Source organism: Canis lupus, chromosome 15, assembly GCF_048164855.1.
Source record: "Canis lupus baileyi chromosome 15, mCanLup2.hap1, whole genome shotgun sequence".
Taxonomy (NCBI): Eukaryota; Metazoa; Chordata; class Mammalia; order Carnivora; family Canidae; genus Canis; species Canis lupus.
In genome coordinates, this window is record NC_132852.1 from 11776489 (window position 1) to 11799238 (window position 22750).

A 22750-nucleotide genomic window follows, 5' to 3' on the forward strand; every position below is an offset into this window, starting at 1 on the left:
GACGTTTTATTTATCCATTCATCCATCAGTGAACACTTAGGTGACTTCCATATCCTGTCTGTTGTAAATGATGCTGCAATGAACATGAGGGTGCATATATTTTTTTCAAGTTAGTGTTTACATTTCCTTTGGATAAATACTCAGAGGTGGAACTGATGGACTGTAGTTCTATTTTTAATTTTTTGAGGAACCTCCACACTGTTTTCCATAGCAGCTGCACTGGTTTGCATTCCTACCAGCAGTAGACCAGGGTTCCCTCATCTCTGCATCTTCCCTAACCCTAGTTGCTTTGTTGTTGTTGTTATTTGGTAATAATCTGGCAATAATCCATTCCAACTGGTGTGAGATGATATCTCATCATGGTTTGGATTTACATTTTCCTTTTTTTTTTTTTTTTTTTTTGGATTTACATTTTCCTGATGATTAGCACCATTGAGCACCTTTTGGTGTACCTCTTGGTTTCTATGTGTTGTCTTTGGAAACAATCCCCATTGAGATCCTTTGCCCATGTTTTAGTTTTTGATGTTGGTTTGGTATTGGGTTGTATGAGTTTTATGATACTAACCCTTTGTCAGACGTGTGATTTATGTTCCAACTAGATTACAAGTTGCTTAAGGGTAAAGATTCTTATTTATCTTTGTATCATATGTAGTCAGATGCCAGGCCTGAAGGAAAAAAGGCTGAGGTTTTTATGCAGTATGGCCAACATACTTCAGATTTTGTGTGCAGTGTTTATGATAAACATTTACTACTCATATCATTTCTATCTGATTTTGTTCTGGATGTAGGATAATCGAGACATTATGCCATTTCATATTAGCAGAGCTTAAGCTTCTACAATATGATTTGGTAATTACTATACTAAAGATTAGAACAACAGATTGATTCATTATGAAAGCTAACATATACTGAGGGCTGATAATGTGCTGAGCCATATTCTAATGCTTTATTTTATATTAACCCATTTAATCCTCAAGTAGCCACATGAGATGGTGGATGTTTTCCTCCTTTTACATTTAAAGAAATTGTGCCAGAGAGAATTAAATAGCTTGCTGAAGGCCACACCGTGATAAGTATTGGGGTCCCCAATACTTACAAAAAAACACAGGCAGTGTGACTCCAAAGTCAACACCCTTAACCTCTGTCCATTCACTTTTGATAAATACTATGTAATTAAATCTTTAAAGGGCTTAACTTTAAAGTAACAAAATCCTTTTTCTAAATGCAACTTTTAATAATTCTACAACTGGATTTATTGCTACGTATACTACCCAATTAAATATGTCTCAGCCCTTCACTAACTTCACTGATAAATATTTCTGCTTCATTGTATGCATGACCAATTCTTTTTTATCCTCTTTGAAAATGCAAGACTTTAGATGAAAACACTAACATATCTCTGCATAGTAGAGTGGGGGATGGTGAAAACCAGGAAAATAAATTGCTCTAACAATGTATCTTGGCAGCACAATGGTCCATTTCTAGCAAACAGCAAAATAGACATGACATGACATGCTCTTATTTGAGATAATCTTTTACGTTTGGTGATGATTAACAATCCAAATAAATCAATATGAACAAAGTTTAAGAATGGAAAGAGAGCAAAAAACACTTTAATCGTCCTTCTTCCTATCTAAAAGAATACATTTGTTATTTATAACCACAAAGAGGCATACTAATTTTCACAAAAGACTTAAGATTCAACCTATTTGGTAGCAACAGATTCACATAACAACCATGAAATGAACAAATAAAAATCTTCATCAAAAGAATATTAGAAGCCAGCCTGAAACAGAAACGGAAAAAAAAAATCATAGTAAATGTCTGCCTAGGTAGCCTATTCAACGTTAAGAGCCATCTGGTCTCTTTTCATGCTCCATATCCACTGTCCTCAGCAGCATAGACATGGACATGGTTTTTGGTTTCCTAATTAAGTGGAATCAGTGTAGAATGGTGGGGCAGAGCTTCATAACTAAATGTATATAATTTATTTGTTTTTTTTTTTTTGTTTATTTATTTATCTATTTATTTAGCCTAGGTAGTTCCAAGGCAATAATTAGATTTCAAAAGGATCTGCACCAATTCTACTAAACGTCCACTTCAGAGGTCTTTGCTTTTATTTGCTCAATCTGAGCTTCATAGTACTTCAGCATATCAAGAAGACAGGTACCATCCTTGCATCATAGAGGTAGAAACTGTGGTTATTTAGGCATGAATTTACAAAGCCAAAGAGCTAGGTATAGGAGGTCTTGGAGTCAAGAAAGTTAAAATCCTTCTTGGACCACACAGCAGCTGTATGGCCTTTATATTACAAATCCTTAGTTTTGATTCTCTCAGTTACAAAATCAGAGTAATGCATATCAAAGTGTTGAGCTGTCTACTGAATTTCTTTCTGAACTTCAAAAGTCTGAATCTTTAAAAATCTGAAAACTCATTGTCTTTGCTTCTCATTATATGCTTTTTTTTTTTTTTTTAATTTCTCTTAACGATCACTGATTTGGTAACTGGTGCTTTTCTCAACTCAAGCCAAACATTGAAAAGACACTCCATAAACCTTTGTTTCCAGATGGTCAGAAAGGTGGATGAATCTTTCTCTTCAATACCTTGGAAATCTACCTTCTTTACTTCCTTTTGGACTTTGTCCTGGTTAAGTCTTTCATGATTTCATTTTCATTTTTTTCCACCATTTCAATTTCAAATTACTGCAGAAATCTCTTAAGAGGCCTGTTTCATCCCACTGTAAGCATCATTCATATTGCTATCCTGATTTTTTTTTATCCTGATTATCAAAAGCAAAAATATGTTCTCCAAATTTTTAAAATATGTTCTCCACATATGCTTCAGTTTGTCTCTACCTGATTAAATCCCATTCAGTCTTGGAGATTCAGTTTCACTTCAACCTCCAAAGAAGGAAAAATAAATGACCTTGCTAACCCAGTGGTATAAGTACATCTCCATCTGCCTCTCCCTCCTCCTCCTCTCACTTTCTGTGTGTGAAAAAGAAAGGTGGCCTATTTCAAGGACCCAGATGCTCGTGTATTTACTTCTTTCCTTATCCATCTCTCTGGAGAGTAAAGTTGAAAGCTGATTGTCTGAAGCGAAATCTTCTGTTCTTAGACTAAAATCCTGCTTACACCTCACACTGAAATATCGTCAAAGAGGATGTTTTGTGGATCTGGTGACAAAGTGGGCAGGGAGGTCTTAGAAGTGTTGAAGTCTATGTCTTTTGCTGTCCCCCTACCCAGTCCGTAATCAGGTCAGGGGAGTGGAGGAGGATGTGTCGGCTCTTGCAGTCCTTCGCTGGAAATAAGTGGATGAAGGTGAATGTATTGATGGCAGAGAGAAACTCATCCAGAGGCTGAGATATGGCAGTTCCTGGCTTGCCCAGAAATTAGCCCAGTGAGCATGTAATGGGAGGCTGTGATTTTGGGCTGTGGTCCAGCTGTGGATAACCTTGGAAGTTCATTACATGCTGTTTTGACTTTTAGATGTTCACAGATTTTTTTTTTAATTATTATGGTTGCATAGCATAGAAAATCAACTGTGAGGCTACTTCATGTTTTACTAAATGTAACACGTTACACGAGTAACCCTCAGCTTGTGGAAGCTCATCAACCACTTGCATTTTTCCCCTCAGTTGAACTTGAGCAGAGTCAGACTTGTTAGCATCCCTGTAAATGCTGACTTGCCCTCCCCAGGGTGGTGGACCCAATGCCCGGATTTGCTCAGACCAGCCCTGGATCGCGTATCCTGTCCCGCCATCTAGTCTGCTTAATGCCTTCTTGCTGTTTCAAAGCCTCTGAGTTAGACGATAAATGTTATGTTGACTCTGTCCCTGGCGAGACTAAGCAGAGCTCAACAATTCTCTCTGCAGCGCTTCAAAAGGGAACACGGAGCAAACCACGATGATTAGATTGTGAAAAAGACACAGGAGTGTCTTTAGGATTTGTGGGAAGACTCTGAGCAGAGAATGTTTGAGATCCATAAGTCAGGTCAACAGTTACATGGAGGGGCTTCATCTGCTTTCATGTTTGCCAAGGTCCTGACCCTGAGACCAAAAAGGAGGGGAGGGGGGTTAATTTGAGAAACAGGATAAAAAGGCTTATGTCTGTAGTATGAGGAGACAGGAGCCTGCTATGAAAGATTAGCCCAAGGAAGTCAGCAGGATTCAGAACAAGCCTCAGAAGCTGTTATCAAGGTTTTTCAAATTTTCTAAATGAGCCCAACAACAACAACAACAATTGGAGTTTTTAAGTAGTGCTGAAATTGATTATATCTGCCTCTTTTTTCTTTTTCAAGAATACTCTGACACATATGTGGATAATGGGTTGGGATTGGGGTAGCTCAAGAATAGCAAAGGAATTGCGGAGACCTTTTCAGCAAGCTAGAATGGTAGCATCATGAGAAATTATGGAAGCTGAGCTATGAGGGTGGATGGTGGAGGAAGCAAACTATTTATTTTGCAGAATTAATAAGACTAGGGGTGCCTGAGTGGCTCAGTCGGTTAAGTGTGTGTCTTTAGCTCCAGTCATGATCTCTGGGTCCTGGGATGGAGCCCTGCATCAGGTCTCCTTGCTCAACTGGGATCTTGCTTCTCTGTCTTCCCACTCCCAATTTGTGCTTTCTCTCAAATAGATAAAACATAAGAAAGAAAGAAAGAAAGAAAGAAAGAAAGAAAGAAAGAAAGAAAGAAAGAAAGAAAGAAAGAGAAAGAAAGAAAGAAAAAAAGAAAGAAAGAATTAAAAAATTAAAATTAAAATTAAAATGAATAAATAAATAAAAGGTTTAAAAAGGCTAAATTTGATAAGATTTTTTTTGGGGGGTGGGGGGTTCCTGAGTGCTTCTGTTTATGTCAAAGCACAAAGACATCTGGAAATCATGCCTGTGGACAGGTGAACTTTTACATTAATTGTTTTATTTTTTGTCAATCCGCTCTGCCCTTAAATGTTGGCAGGACTCCTTCAGAGAGGGGATTTGGCCTGATGCTGCCTTAGGGCCACCAAAGCAATGTGAGAAGGCAGGGCGCCAGCAGTGCCAGGTCTTTCCAGGAGAATGGCCTACCTCGAGGAGCCAGGAACATACCAGACTATACCCCAACCATCTCTGAGCACCCCTTCCCCTTTCTGATTCTTATCACACACAAAAAAAATAATAATAATTCTTATCAGAGACTGGACCTTAGACCACAGTGAGAAACGGTCTTGGTGTCCTGACAATTTAACACTCAAATGACCACTGATGAATTTACAACAGGAGCTACCTCTCTTTACAAAGTAGTATCAAAATGTTCATCAGATTTGACAGCCTTTGCATTTTACTTATTCTGAGGATACAGTAAAACTCCATTAAATTTTTTTGTGTACCTGGAGGCATCCAGATGTCTGCACCTGTGACATATGTGGACAGTTGGGGAAAAAATGTGTCTGTAGCATTATATGACCAAACAAAGAGAATTCCCAAGGAAAATTTTTCCATATTTTTTGATTTTCACTTCTGATAAAACTAATTTGGGTCCTACGGGAAAGAAATAACAATTGAGTTTCTTTTGCTACCAGCGTATCACTCCTATGCCTCTGATTAGGAGTACATATTACTTTGATTCAAGCCAGTTTGTTTCACTTCTGCATGTTGCATGAACCATGACTTTACTTCATTTTACCTCAGTGATATTTATGAGATAGTGCAAATAAAAATCCCTCAGATCTCAATGTATTTCAGTGAAAAGTGTATATGAAACTCAAATAAGTAACATAATACTTGAAAGGAGCTCAACTCAGAATAACTTTTACCTGGATATTTTATTTTTGTTTACTAGAAATGAAATCCTCTATGACACCTGGCCCTTAAAGCTTCTGGTATAGACAGGAGTTCGCACACTTCTCCTCACAGACAGTGAGGGAATATTCTGGTATCTACACCCATGACCTGGATAATGCACCCTGTAATTTCTGTTTTTTGCTCTCAGACATGAAACTCATTAGCTTTTGTGATTTGGGTGCACATGCATTTAACAGAAAGGCATTTAATTATTACAACCAAGGAGATGATTTTAATTTTTAGTAAAAAAAAAAAAAAAGAAAGAAAGAAACTAAATGAAATCAAGAAAAGTTTCTAAAGTTGCCCTATAATTATTCTGCATATAACAATGCATCATCCTTTCTATTATTTACTGGATACCAATAAATGATATGTTTTATTTTAACAGGCAATTTGCTGCCAGAAGTGTTTTCTTCCAAAAGGTAAGTGCCTTTTAAGAAATATTATATAAAATTATCATGGTTTCTGATTTATAGCTTTGAAGAGCCTATTAATTTTAAAGCCCTGTGGCTGACAGCTGTGTTGTTCAAAGGCAAGGATATATAGTATTAATTATCTTAAGCTCCGGATTATTGTTCATGGTGCAGACATTACGTAGAAAGGACAGACTGGCACATTTTTCTATTTTGTGAGAATAATTAATTAACCTGGTGCTTTTAAAAGAAAAAATACCTGTTGAACTAAAATACAAAGAACACAGTGCGGTTTGATCACATTCGTCTCAGTTCCAGGTGGTTTTTGACAATTTTCAAGGAAATTACCAGCCACTTGGTGTATGACTGAAGTTTTGTGTTACCGCTCTTTGTTACTTGGTTGGCTGAAATCAGAGGATGGCTTGGTCATTTTGAAGCTCTAAACTGTTCAACCTATAGAAGGTTGCATGAGTGTATAAAAATGTGCCATAAAAATGTATTTGCCAATGAGATGATATATATATACTCTTTACTTGATTGTATACCCATTTTAAAATCTGGTGATACATCAAGTTTACCATGAATTCAGCGCTATTGCTGACTCAACCTCCTATTTACGTTTTCAAGAATCCACTTAAAAGTGAACTACAGGGATCCCTGGGTGGCGCAGCGGTTTGGCGCCTGCCTTTGGCCCAGGGCGCGATCCTGGAGACCCGGGATCGAGTCCCACATCGGGCTCCCGGTGCATGGAGCCTGCTTCTCCCTCTGCCTGTGTCTCTGCCTCTCTCTCTTTCTCTCTGTGTGACTATCATAAATAAAAAAAAATTAAAAAAAAAAAGTGAACTACATTGGTCGGTCCAACGTGTCTTCCTTATGTAATAAGAAATGATCAGATCACGGGCTTGTTTCCTAGCTTGCCTTTCCCCAAATATTCAGTCTGGCAGTGAACACACGATGCAGTTAGTGTTCACTGTGTCCCTGCCCATTGAGTCTTTGTTGCTCTAACAAGTCATGGGTATAGGGCTTCCGAAGATGCCCTCCAACAGCTTCCAGAACAAACATCGATCTTGATTATTGCTCTTGGTTCTACATCTCACTTGTTGATTTTGTTGGTAGATAACATCACTTTTTTCCTTCTGTCCCTGCGGATGTAGTATCAAGACAAACATGTTGTCCTTGAGGCATGGGAACCGTGCTGCGGGTTGTGGTCACAGAGTGGCTCTGTGTGTAATTATGTTGTTAAGGTCAGTAAATTCACAAATGATAACTTCTTCCTTTGCCTAATAATTGTTTCTTTTCACAGTCTGGATTTCTATGATAAGGTGACGTTGGCATTATTAGTCTGGTATCCAGCACACTAACCACCATGTCACGTTACCGAGTTATCCAAAGAAATGCATCTTGAAGATTAAAAAAAAAAAAGACATTATTATTTTTAAAAGCTTGGGATATTATGGCAGGAGCCCATAAAAGTATTAAATAAATGCTCAGGAAGTATTTTCAAGGTATAATCCACAAATTTTTCCATGCCATGGGGGGACATTAGTTGTGATAAACTTACAACAAAATTCTGTGTATAAATTGAGTCTTCACACGTATATCATAAATTATAGTTACCCTAGTGTTCAGACTGCATGCTACTCTTGATAGCTTTTGTGCAAGATTTTCAGATATTTCCTAACTCCCCCCTCCCCATACAAATACTGTGATGAAAAGAACACGGGTTTGGGGTCAATTAAACTTCACTTGTAAGCCCAGCTTCAGCTCCTTCTAGCTGTGTGATCTCTTAGGCCAGCAGCTTAACCTCTCTGAGCTATTTTCGTCATTTTTCAAACTGGATATAAAAATCTCTGAGTTGCTCAGACTGCTGGAAAGATGATGAAAGTGATTAATTAGTCAGCACTCGGCTCTCTTTTAAGAGTAAATCTCTTGTTATGTACACACAGCCTCAGACACGCTTCCTATCGCTCCATCCGATCAAATGGTCATTTTATGGCCTGATTTGTCCTTTTTCTTTGATTGTAGACTTTGCTTTGGGTGCACTGACCTTGTAGATTATTGACATTTTGAAAGTGAAGGCATAGGATCTTGCTCAGTCCCAGGGAAAGACGTTCTGTCTGCAGTGTCCCTGCACCCACCCAGGGGACTGCCCTGTGGGCACTGGGGAGCACAGACAGCTCTCATTTTAGTGGCTCCTCTCTGTCTTTAGTACTTCTTTCTTGACTTTCTCTAATGTCCCTAGTTAGCTGTTTGCTCTTTAGGGACTTCCTCTTCTTCACTATCTACTGAAGCTTGGAACTAGAGTCCTATTCTTTTATTCTTTATTTAGGGAAAGTCTCCTTTCTGCAATGCTTTCCCTTAAAACACTGCTGGGTAATTGGTTAGTTAAGAAGCCGAAAATGGTTCAATAGCCTTCTTAGGCAGTATTTACAGTTTAGTGGGCTTCTGTAATGGCATAACCTAAATGTAAGAGAATATGATGATCTCAGTGGCATGGGGAATCATTTGAGGACAAAAAGTCTTTCCCAGGCAGCCCTATAAACTATTAAAAAAAAAAAAAAAAGTGGAGTTGCTTCCTCTCCAAACTTACTATAAAACTTATACATGAAATGTTCTGTATGCACAGAACATCTCATTCATATTCTCTTACTCTCTTCCACCTCTCACTGCCCATAAAAGAAATTTAAGCAGACATGATTGATACCCAGGCCTCTTCTGAAATATCTAAACACATTTTCCTCTATATCTGTTTTAAATCTCCTCTGTACTGTTCTCCAGCCTCTTATATTTTATTTGTTTCCTTCAAAACTTTGAGAATAATTTACATTTTTAATCACGTTTTACTTGTCACAAATTTTCATACACTATAGCCAGAATGATTGAAAGCAATGATTACATTTGTATTTCTGATCAGGAAACTGAGCACGAAGTGACTTGGCAAAGGTCAGAAAAGTGAAGAAGGGTTAATACCAGGGCTTTTGATACCTTGTCCAGTCTAGGCATGCAGACATTGTTTTATCACATAAAAGCAATCTGTAGGCTATTTGCCTCCTATGGATTTTCCCTGCATATGAAAATAGGGGAAAGAAGAAAAACAAACAAAATGTGCTGCCTGTGGTAATGTGAATCAGCTCTTCAGAAAGCCAGGCTCTCACCAGGCTACTTGCCAGGATAAACTCAGTGTTGACAGGGAGCTTGAATGTTTTTAATATTTTTATAGCAAAGAGCCAAAATGAAAAGAATTTACAAGTGATAAATGAGATATTCATTTTTAAATACAGTTCTCTGCTTGAATAGCAGAATGTATATCTGACTTTGCTGAAGTTCTTGAAATAATAGTGAAAGCTATCACATGCTTCATTTTGCTGTGCACAGCTAACTAATTCTGGTAAGGAAAAAATAAAGACAGTGGATTCCCTTGAGAAAATTTTAATTGACCTTTAAAGGTCATTCCAAGTGCTTTAATAATACAGAATTGAGAATATTTGATATTTGTTGATTTTATCTCAAAGTTTTATGTTGATTTTATTTTTTTTTTTTTACTGTTATTCAAAGGGGGACTACGGGTCCTAGTGCTTCCAGAAAATACCTTTCTCTACATCCTTTCTTCTACATGAATATGTCAAGGAGTCCAGTGGTTTGTTTTACTCTTCTTAAGCCAGGACCTACTCATTATGTATTATCATAAGAAACTTTTAACCCAATCAGACAAAAGGATGTTTTGCTTTTTTTTTTTTTTTTTATTTGTTTTTTGGTTGTTTTTAATAGTAAGTCTGTATTTTGTTAAATGCAGATAGGTTAAACAATCTTGAGAGTAGGCTCATTCTCGAGGTAATTGTCCACGCAGTAAGTTTCTCTGGGATTATAGGTTAAAAGTTGAATGGGAGTGTCTCTTGGGAGGTTTCAACTGTATGAGAAGCACTGAAATCTAAAATTAACATTTTTGAATAAATTTCCTTCTTTCATCATATGCTTTTTCCAAAATTCAGGAAGGTTTTTTTGTTTTTCTTTTTGTTTTTTTTCTCTTTACATCTGGAACGTCCTCTTGTATACGTTCTTTAAAAGCTACATCCTATACTGTTAGTTTCTCCTCCGTATTCAAAAATGTATCTCCCTTAAATTTTGATCATTACTCCCAGTCATTTTCAATAATCATGAAAGTGTCTGAAGAAAACATTGTACCATGTCCTTCTGAGCCATCGTACTTTCCTTTCATTTTGTTTTTTTTTTTTTTTTTCCCTTTCATTTTGGAATCAAGCTCTGTGCTTCCTTATACCTTCCAACTTTTGACATGTTTTCACTGGCACTTTGGTCATTAGCATATTTATGAAGCCTAAGTTATATCACTGTTCCAGGTAAATATTTAAAGCACAAAAATACAGATTTTTTTTCCCAGTGAGCTTCATTCTATGTAGAATAAAACTCCACATTTATTCCTTTTTCCTACATACTGTCATTGCCTTTATACATTCACCTTGAAGTAAATATAAGCTTTTCTCACACAACTTGGGAATGGTTTAGGGGAGCTCATATGCCACCATTCTCTCTTCAGAATTCCCAAGGATTAATTTTCTTCATTTAAACAAACAAAACCGATAGAAAAACCTTCATATTGAGAATAAGTATACACATTAAAACTTGAATTATATAATAAAATGAACCTGGGGAAAAGTTTTCTTTCCACAGTGAGATTTTCATTGTAGAAGCAATACCGATCGCAGCTGGTGGATTATGTTGAATTTAAAGAAGAAAAATATCACCATAATTTAGTCGCACCACCCCTTGAGCTAACTGCCACTGCCGTTGTAGTGTGTTCTGTTAGACTTTTGTAGGCATTCATTTATACATAAAAAATTGCACTTGAGAAGGTACAGTCCCAAACCCTTTCTTAGCTGTATGCTTTCCTATCCTACTCTCTGTGTCCCAAGAGGCATCAGAGCTTCCTTCATTCTCTGGCTTCTTTTGGTTCAAGGTGTGAGGAGACCTGGAAAAAAGATGAGAAAGGGAGCAGATGATGAGATCGGGTTTTTATTTCCCTGGCTCTCTCCTTCCATGGTTGCTTCAAGCAACCTTGACCACAGTTCATAGTTCCTCTCAACGTACACTGCCCTAGACACCTCTTGTGGCTTCTAGGATTTGTTACTTACCTTGTCTCTGCCATACACAGGTTGGGGAGAGTTTGCCTGTGGAATGCATTGAGCTTTGTGAAGACCCCACCTACATCTCTGTAAATGGTTTATTTCTTGAACCATCTGAGAGTTAGACAAATTGGTGTGTGTCATTTGTTCTTGGTTGGGCCATTGACTCATACTGTTGCTCACAAATGTTTTATTGACTGCTTCCTATCTTTTTTTCTTTTTTTTTTTTTTGTCAACAATATATGGCGAAAATCCTTGCAGGTTGTCAGTATCACATTAGCACATTTTTAAAAAAGATTTTATTTATTTATTCATGAGAGTCATGAGAGTCACAGAGAGAGAGAGAGAGAGAAAGAGAGAGAGAGAGGCAGAGACATAGGCAGAGGGAGAAGCAGGGAGCCTGATGTGGGACTCTATCCTGGGATTCCAGGATCATGCCCTGAGCCGAAGGCAAACGCTCAATCGCTGAGCCACCCAGACGTCCCATGTTAGCACATTTAACAACTTCATGCTATACACATACCACAATTGAACGTTTATCTTGTCTTCTATTCTTCATTATTGGTGCCAATGCCATAAGGAACATCTCTGTAGGCCTGAACATTCTCCATCATCCCTTTAGGATAAATTCTGCAAAGTAAACTAATATTAGTTACCAGATGGCATTTTTTTATAGTACAGCAGATTTACAATCATAACTCTTTGTCATTCTTTGGCTGTACCATCTCTTAATTACCTCAGGTAGGTTAGCAGTCACATTTATGTACTACTATTTAAAAATTTGAGACACTAGATCTCCCAGTTCTAGGATTTCCTCAAGATATATACTAACTTCTGTTTATTTATGGGGTTATCAGTCCACTCTGCTTAAGTACCAACAGAAACTCATTTATGCCTTGAAATCAAGCCAGATGGAGCCATAGAAGGCCCTCCTCATAGAAGCCTGCTCCATTCTGTGAAGGGCAATCTGCTGGAAACCCCTCTGTGTGCATCTGTCCACTCCTCACTTACACTGGCTCCTAGTCAGAACATAAGGAAAAGAATGGAGAAGCAATAAGAAGCAATAAGAAATTGAATGTATCCAAGAATACGTGGGGAAGAAAGTTTGAACCGTATTCAGATATTTGTTTCATTAATAAACAGTGCCTGTTAGGAACTTCATGTTCATTTAAGATTGAATGATCCCCTATGATCTGGTTTTCACCCACCCACAATAATATAAGACTGACCATTGTGGCCATTTATTTAATCATGTAATGGCAGTCATTATGCTCTCAAGGAACCAAAGCTGTTGAAATGCAAACGACAACAACAAAAATCGGGCTTTTGTTTTTCTTTGTGTTAAACGGATTGATAAATTTCATACAACTCAAATACTCAATTTGTAACCATCATAATGACCTAGGTGATACAAAAATTGTCACTAGAGTTATCAACATGTTTCTACATCTTGGCTAAAAGCCCAGAAAGTATAGATTTACAGAATGAAAATCTGGAGTGTTTTATAAATACTATAAATACTGTCCTCCCTGAGGAAAACGTGTATTTGGAGGCAGCAACTCCTAAAAGGAAAATGTACAATTTTCATAAACATAATTTTCTTGAAGATATTTTTCTGTCCTATCTAGCTCTGATTAACCAAAATAATCATTGTTCCTGAAAAACAAAACCCATTTAAATACCTCCCTTCCTGTGATTTTCAGTATTTGATGTGTGTTTTTCAGTCTTGGTTTCTCCAGAAAGTAGACTCCTCAGACCTATTTCCAATGGTACATGAGGTTTCCATGAGATTTTTATGGATAAGTAAGTTTTCATTCTATAATCTTAAATTTTTAATATGCTAATGAGATCCCAATTAACCATCTTATATTATGTGCCATGCAATTTCAAACTGTACTACTATAATTGATAAGAAATCATGAGATGGGAGGGGAAGGAGAGAGAGAGAAAAGAGGGAAAGAGAACAGTTAAATGTGTTTATGTTAACTTAAAGCCATTTGAAGCCTCAAAAGTTGAGCTAACTGAAGTTTCATTATAGTTAGAATATACAGAATTGTTAGCTGAATTAAGTTGTTCTATGCCAAATAGTGCCTTAGCCATTTGCAATTTATGTATATATATATACACACACACATATATACTCACTGTAAAGTTTAATCATGTAGTTGCATTGCAGGTGGCCATTTAGTTTTATCTAAACATCATTAGTGATAATATATTAAATCTGGTAGTTTGGGTAGATAAGCTTTACAGTTTTATTTATAGATTTTGTGATTTTTTTGAAGTCTAGTAAAGGCTAATCTTCTGTTTATACATAAGCGATAAATTTCAAATAGTTTAAATCAAAATTAGACATTTACAAGCAAATATACATTGCACAATATCTAATATACAGTATATTCTTTATAAATTTTGAGAAACACTGCCACCCAAAATCAGAACTATGTTTATTTCTCCACCATGTCCTTTCTCCACACTGGTTCTCCTGTGTGTTCAGCTAGCCATTAAATGTGGAGGTTAGAGCCCCTGGGTGTCTCAGTTGGTTGAGCATCTGCCTTCTGCTCAGGTGATGATCCCCGGGTCCTGGATGGAGCCCCACATGAGGCTCCCTGCTCAGCCGGGGAGCCTGCTTCTCCCTCTCCCTACTTGTGTTATCTCTGTCTCTGTCTCTCTCTGTCAAATAAATAAATAGAATATTGTTTTTAAATGTGGAGGTTAAATTGTAGTCTACTTTTGTAAAGTAGCTTGGGAATTTCTTCAGAAAATATGGGCATTTGTGAGGGTATATCCAATATTGAGAAACTACTGTCTAGAAATCCAGAAGTTACTTTACAGACATCATAAGAAACCACATAAACAAGTATGCCACTTCACTGTGAATCATGAAAGGATTGGAAAGATGATTAAATCTCTAAGCACATGGAGACCAAAGCTTATCAAAGTGTGAAGAGCACTTGAATTTGTGGCTGATACATCTGCTTGAGTATTTCTAGGTCCTTCTTGGCTTCTGGGTGCACTACAGGGAAACACCTGTAAGATTTAAATGCTTTATAATATTTTTCCTTATTATACATGTTGTACATGATTCTTGACATTTTCTACTCAATAGTGCAATGTCTCTAACCATGTTGCCTCCTGGCTGTCAGTCAATCTACTTCCAACTTTCCTGACACTACTAAAATCATCTCTTTAAACATTTTTTCACTGGCTTGACCATCTTCCATTCTTTTTGGTCTAGAGGTCTCACTCAGGATCCCTCCTTCTCAGACTATCTTTCTAAACTTTGACACCCTACTCCATTGCTGGTCCTGCTCCGGGAAGGATATTTTACTCACCCATGCCAAAACACACCTTACTCAGCTGGTCTTCTATGAATCTTTCTCTGAAGTCTCTAATTATATTTTCTACCTCTGAACTCCCATTTTAGATCATCTATGAATCACTCATTTTCATTAATTGCATTTCCTGATATTTGTCAATGTTTCCCATGTTCTTCCAGTTAGATCAGAATTTAGGAGGGGATGGAATTTGATTTCATGTAGCACCTAGGAATGATTTTATCCCATCATAACACTCAACTTTTTGCTAAATAAATGTCTTCATTTTGATTGCATATCTCTTAACTGAAAACTATGAACTATTCAAATTGTGTTACATTATTCATATGTCCTGTAATAATATCTAGAAACCCCCAATTCCAAACAGGGGAAAATACTTTGTGTGGAATTAAGGAGATGGAAACTCTAAATTAGCTGTATGATATTAGAGTATGGATCTTGATAGGCAAGGGGGTCATTTTTGAACTGAGAACTAGGGACACCTGGGTGGCTCAGTGGTTGAGTGTCTGCCTTTGGCTCAGGGTGTGATCCCGGAATCTTGGGATTGAGTCCCGCATTGGGCTCCCCATAGAGAGCCTGCTTCTCTCTCTGCCTATGTCTCTGCCTCTCTCTCTGTCTCTCTCTCTGTCTCTCATGAATAAATAAATAAAATCTTAAAAAAAAGAACTGAGAACTATTAAATTCCATGCCTAATTTACCAAACCCTCCATTCATACTAAGTATAAAATGTACAAACATGGAAATGCATATTTTGCAAAACTAAAGATACCTGACTATATATATATATATATATATATATTTATATATATATATATATAAATATATATATATATAAAATCATTAATATGGGTAATTTTTAGTACAATTTATCTTTCTTCAACACATAATATATTATTTGTAGAAGTATATCAGGATAACTTCGGGGGCACCTGGGTGGCTCAGTCGGTTAACCTTCTGACTCTTGATCTCAGCTCAGGTCTCCATCTAAGAATTGTAAGTTCAAGCCTCGTGTTGTGTCACATGCTGGGCGTGGAGCCTACATTAAAAAACAAACAAACCAACTTCATACATATGATACAAAACATATATAAAAATCTTGACATAATAGATTACTCTCTTTGTCCAGGGCAAAACTTTCAGAACTCCCTGAAATTTATTCAGGCCTCACCTTTGCTACTTGGGGATGTAAGAAATGTCAAATTCAGATCTGTGGTCCAGTTGGAGTGCATCCAGAATATTGTCTTTGGTGGTGAGTCGGAGAGTATAAGGGCCCACTATAATGTCAAAAAAGCTTGTTCCTCTAATAGTATCCTTGCAGTGTCTGCTGCAGAGGGTCACTGACTTGCCTGGTTCTGGAGAACAGCAAGGCAGATGGCATAACACTGTATATACTCAATATGCTTTATTGAGAGCTTGTGGTTGCAGTTCCTGTCATGATGTGTAAATACCCATGGAAGCTAGGGCCACAGGAGCCCCACTCCTAAATGATGGCAAAACTGAATGAAAAAAATTTTCCTTAGAAAAAGAGCTAGAACAAAAGTAAAGTTTATATGCAATGAAACCAGAAGCTTTTAAAGAATGACAGTTTGAAATATTTTTTCAAATAGAAATTTTCAAGAAAGCTTTTATGAATATCATAATAGCATTTTAAACAGATGATTTACATAGAAGTAAATACACTTTCGAAAAGATGCTGGCCTTTATAATTAGATGTAACCCCAGAAAATCTAGAGTATCAACATTCTTAGGATTCAACCATAGTGCAATTAACATATATTTATTTGTTTTCCACATTGGGAGCTCTTTCATTTAGTCAACAAAATGCACATTCTTAATTTCTCACTTGCTTCTTCAGGAGAATCCAAAGATAAAAGTGCTATTTCATTAGGCTCTGACCTTTATAATTCTGCCTCTAAACAACATCCTTATTAGTAAAATATGATGGAAGTGCCTGTAGGGTAGAAACAATGAATATTTATTTAGGAACTGGCTTTTGGCCAATTTTCATGTACCCTAAAGGCATAAATATTATATACCAGAGCATTTCAATTCCTATGCACTTAAGATTTTTTTTTCTCTGCACGTTTGTGAAAAGCACAAGTATCTGCGTGACACTTTCAAGAACTCATTTGTCAAAGGCTCACTTGTGCTTGGAAGCTAATAGTCGTTTCTATTCAATCATGAAATGTTAAACAGGTATAAATTCTGGTTAACTATCTTAAGTTAAAGAGTTAAACTAGAAGGGAGGGTGTGCAAATTGCCTCAGTCTCTTACATTCTGGATAAGTGGTTTAAAAAAATAGAGGGAAGTAGTTAAAATTAATATAACCTGCATCCCTGAAGTCAGTCTTTGAGACAGTGCTGAAAGCTGCCAAGCAGTCTTTTTTCCCCAAACATTCTCTTTGTTGTCATTATGTTTTCTTGTGGAGAATGTGTTTGCCACACCTCTCAGCAGAATCACTATAATTGAATGAACAGGTAAGTTGAATTATGGATGTTGAAGTCATATCTTGCTAATGTGAACCAATAGCATTCCTTTCAAAGCTATAACATCTCCTTGAACAAAATTCTAGGTTGTTTCAGTGCCATAGAATTCCTATATTATTTTTTGTTTCTTGCCTTTTTTTAAATGACTCTCAACTGCACTAACATGTCTACAGCATTCACATCTCCAAATCATTCGTAAGTAATGAGACACAGCCTGAGAAATATTCAGTTTTCATCACTTGCACTTCTCTGCTACTACTTTTAACATTTAATTTGTATTTGTGCTTAATACTCATGTGTCTTTGCGCCTTAAATGTTTTTACTAAAACATTATATGCTTGTAAATTGCAGGGATTGAATTTTTTAAATTTAATTTTTAATAAGTCGTGTGCACAAGTAGGAACTTCATGAATCATTTTGATTGTTATTAAACTTGTCAACATTAGTGAAATGTACTCTTTCTTCCTTTGAACTTGAAAGCGCCCTCAAAATGTCTCCTATGACCTTTATTTCTTTCTACTGGGTATTACTATGATTCCAATACAGCTTTTCCTACAGGATAACCCCCAACTACCTAGGCTCTATACCAACTAGCTTGCTTGTTCTTGTCTGATACACAATAAATAGTGGTTGAATAAGTAAGTATTGCAAAATAGAATTCACTACCAACGTAAACCATGGACCTGCACATTCCGTAATAACCTCTTAAATTAACTATGGTTCAGGCATGTAGATAAACTTATTTAGAAAAGTTGGATATGTGGATACGAATGAACTATGTGCAGTAAATATGAATAATGGTAAAAAACAATTCCTTTGTAGAAGATGGAATCTTCTAAGGGGTAAATGGAGAAGGAGGAAGAAATTGTGGGGAAGGTATCTGTACAGATTCAGGAGCCATTTGATTCAAGTAAGAAGATTCTGTGTAAGAAAAAGAGTAGCCCACAGAAGCTCAGACCTTGCCTGACAGGGAGGAAGGTTGATTGAAGAGTGTGAAGCAAATTGTCAACAAGGTGATTAACTGTCTACGATGTGCTGGGAAGAGGGCTAAGTACAGGAGAGAGAAATTTTTAAGATTAGAGAGGATAGTCATAACCCTTCAGGAATGTAAAATCCACCGAAAAGGCAAGATAAAAGAAAACCCAACAACATTAGTGGAAGGTACAGGGCTTGAAAGTCACTGTTGAGAGGTTTGGATAATAGAAATCCCAGGAAGCCAGAGACTTGTGAGCAATATATCATATGAGATAATGGATATGAAAATGCTCTGTAAACTGCCAGGTGATGTAAAAGTGTGAGATAGAATCATTATGTGGCTCACTAGAAAGAAATCTACAATTTTCTGGCTAGCCCTTTTGAAAGTGATGTATGAGTTAGCCCGAGGAGATAGAGGTTATAGATCCAACCACCAGTCGGATAATGGCAGGTGAAGCTGATAGAGGATAACAAGGAAAGCAAGAGTCTAGGATATTTTTGTAGGAATTTGTTTTCTTCATATTAGGCCTTCAAACAGAGTTCCTAATATTCACATCAGCTAATAACAAGAGTTCATATTTCGCCATGATTCTAATGATATATTTACAGTGTTCCCCCAATTACTATTATGAACAGTAGTTAGATTTCTCAGCCTGTCCACAGGGCTGGTTAACGTGTGTATATAAACCATATTATCTGCGTATGTGTCAACAGTGGTTACTGAGCTTTTTGGGAATTCTATTAGTAAAAATATTTTAAGAATGCATGCCCAATATAAATATTTATAAATCCCTCACATGTATTTTGTACTAATATATTGTGTGCCTTATAAAACATGCATAAAATAAAGTTGAAAATATATAAATTGAAGCTCTACTTTTCTTACTGTACTCCATGGATCATCTTGCACACCCAGAATTCTGGGTTTGTGTCTCATTTTGCTGACTGTTGATTGACACCATGCCATAGAACATGACCATTTGTAGTAATAAGTTGCCATTAGGACACCCATATTCATTTATTGCTTGAGAGACCTAAAAGATACTTCTTTCTAGTGCATTCCTGACACATAGATGCTATTTACTCTAGATAGCCCTATGAGCTAGGTGAGGCCAGAGAGAACACTCCAACTTTTAGCTGATTTTGTGGTTTCAGGCAAGCCCTCTAGCAAGATGGGGACACAGGACAAATAATGAGTGAAGGTCAGCAAAATTTCTGTTTCCACAGGAGCCAGTGGACCTTGTAGGACACCCTCAGTCTATGACTGCAACAGCACATGTAGCTAACCCTGAGTTCAGGGCTTATGTTTCAAGATCCTTCTGGATGCCTGAGATGGCAGATAGTGCCAGACCCTGGTATTCTATCATACTATGTTTTTTTTTTTTTTCTATACGTGCATACAATGAAGTCTAATTTATATATTAGGCACAGTAAGAGATAAACAACGACAATAAGAATGATTTTATCAATATCTTGTAATACAAGATGCATGCATGTGTGGTTTCTCAAAATAACTTCATGTACTGTACTTACCCTTGTGACGCTGCAAGACAATAAGATGCCTGCATCATGAGAGGAACTGAGGTGAGGGAGATAGGCATTGTGGTGTAGTGTTAGGCTACTGTTGACTTTCTGGTAAGTCAGACGGAGGATCTGATTCCACACTGGGGTTGAACACAGGTAACTAGAACAGTAGAAAGCAGGACCGTGGATATGGAGTGAGGTGGAGAAAACTACTGTTGTTAAGGGTTTCCCTCACCTGAGCAAGACCTCAGCACAATATTTGACCTTATTCCAGTTTTGATTTTTGCATTCTAGAAGCTTAGGGCCTGGCCTCTTCCATTATTCCTGTTTATGGAAGGTGCTCATAAGTATCTGGTACTCTACACTTTAGTACAAGTTATACTATTTCCTGGTATTTTGTATGATTGATACTGTATTTTTGGCTTTTAATTTACTGGGCGTAGAGTAGTCCTGGCTTGCTTGTATAATTAAAATATATCGTCAGTAGCTGGTTGGTTCAAGCATGTGCTTAAATGGCATATTTCTGATTGTATGCATCTACATTATACATACACCACTCCAACACTGGATTGAGCACTATTTCTTTCTAGGCACCTAGTAAGGAATATAATTTAAAAATGCAAAATGACTGAGGATCTAATATAAAACATGGTAGCTATAGTTGCTAACAATATATAATATAACTGAAGTTTGGTAACAGAGTATAACTTAAATGTTTGGTGATGGTTGTATTATTTAACTAGATAGAAGGAAACCTTTCATAAAATACACATATATCAAAGTACAGTGTACACTTCAAATATATTACACATTTGTATGTCAATTATATAAGAGTAAAACTCAAATTAAAAATAAATAAGCCAAAATAACAATTAGGGCTATCTTTAGAAGTTGGAGGAACCAGAATAGGGATACCCGGGAATTGGCAACTAATTAGATCTTTTCAAATAAAGCATGACGCCAGAGTAAGTCAAACTAATATGTACTATAAGAGAAGCCAGTTAATTATTTCCAGGTTGCAAACCATGGCTGGGAAACCCAGGTGTAGGTATGAAGCCCATGGTGTAGAAAAGTGAGTTGACATGGAAGGACTGTTGGTTCTGGGGTTGGGAAACAGGATTCATGTTTTTGTTTTGTTAGTTTTGCATTATTGTTGTCTTTTAATCTTTCAAGGAACTTCCATACTGCTTTCCATAAGTGGCTGTACCAATATATAGTCCCACCAGCAGTGCATAAGGGTTCCTTTTCCTCTACTTCTTGACCAACATTTGTTATTGCTTTTTTTTTTTTCTTTATAACAAGCATTCTAACAGACATGACATGATATCTCATTGTGGGTTTGGATTTGAATTTCCTTAACGATTGGAGATGCTCATGTATCTGCTGGCCATTTGTATACCTTTAGAAAAATATCTGTTCAGGCCCTTTGCCTATTGTTTTGTTTTGTTTTTTGCTGTTGAGTTCTAAGACTTACTTATATGTCTTGGATATTAGTCCCTTATCAAATACATGGTTTGAAAATATGTTTTCCTATTCAGTGGTTTATCTTTATTTTGTTGATGGTTTCTGTACGGAAGTCCTGCATTCTCTTGTAGGTATCAGATTTTATTCCTTAGGAAAACTGGGTTAGTGAAAAGGAATACTATACTAGGGCTTTACTGTAGTATAGAAGAAATTACATGATTGAAAATTCCTGGGAGCTGTTCCTATGTTGTAGACAATAACCACTCCAGAACTTTGAATTATTGGTAGGATTAAAATGCATCTGGACTGGGGATCCCATGGTTTTTGAGATTAATTCCAGGGCAGCTTGGCAACTTCTTCTGTGGGAACAGAGACCTCCTCCAGCCCAGAGAAAGGAACTGTTTGCTTATAACATAGACTCCTGGCCACACCAGCACCATCACTTCCCACTGTATCCTGCTTTTTCTAAAATTGAACTCATGGCAGATTGCCTTTCCATCCCTTTTTCTTAACCTTTTAGTACCCGAATAGGAAAAAGGGAAAACAATTTAAGAGAGTCTCCTAGGATATTGTTCAAGGACTGTGTCCAGAAATTGCTTTAATAGGTTTCTCTGGTATCATACTCTGTGGGGGAAAAAAAAAATGCATATAGTCCCTCCTCACGCTCCACATTGCAAGAACTTTAGAGATGGTCCCTTCAAAGCCCACTCCACTCATAAAAATAAATACCTGCATTCTTGCTTCCATGTTTCTTTGAACGTCCTCCTACTTGAAGTTTAAATGCAACTCAAAAAACTGTAATTTTCAGACCTTAACTATCAATCTCATGATTTTATTGCTAGAACCAAATGAATCAATAGTAACCATCAAACCATCCCATGCATCAAACAAGTAACCCTAGGAAACACAAAATATAGCAGGAATAAATGACAGGCAATGCATGTTTTATAGCCCATCATTTAATGCCTTAACTACAGTATGCACTCATTTAAAGATATTACTTTGCTCTAGCAAACAATAAAAGCAACTGAGTATTTATTTGATTGTTGCCAAATGCAGTGATCCCATCACAATGATTTAAGGAGATGCAATTGTAGTCCTTCACCAGCTGGGTTTATTTTTTATACACTTGAGAGAGTGGTCAATATTGCTGCAGTGAAAGCATCTTTGCACATGACTAACTAGCTGGGACAATAAAAACAAATGGGGAAGGAGTGACCAAATAATCATCTGAGGAAAAGTGGTGAGTTTGGAGCATGTCAGACTTGTGGATTTAGGGGCTAAGCATGAGCTATACCTCGATAATTTGCAAATAAAGGGGATAAAATTTCCCCATATGTAATAGCTATGTATTTCTCTATATGTGTATATTTATATTTATATGTATACATATATATATATACACATACTATATATATATATATATAATATTGTTTATTACCCTTTACATGAGTCTTAATAGAAAAGGATCCCAAGTGGAGATTTTTGTTTACCTAAATCATAGCCACGTTGTGTCCTGCATTATCTGTTACCTGAATAATTCCCTTGTGTATGTCAGGAAGTTAGGGTTTTATGGTCAGGGTTGTAGATCTGAG

The 22750-nt window shown here is 36.8% G+C and overlaps 1 long non-coding RNA gene across 1 annotated transcript in view; it reads left to right on the forward strand.

The window, feature by feature from the left end:
* The window catches only part of LOC140605468 (uncharacterized), a 652182-nt gene that overhangs the window by 354886 nt on the left and 274546 nt on the right, over window positions 1-22750 (forward strand). The window contains exon 2 of the long non-coding RNA XR_012008117.1: window positions 6206-6239. This is a non-coding gene — a long non-coding RNA (uncharacterized lncRNA). The remainder of the gene's footprint in view (window positions 1-6205; window positions 6240-22750) is intronic.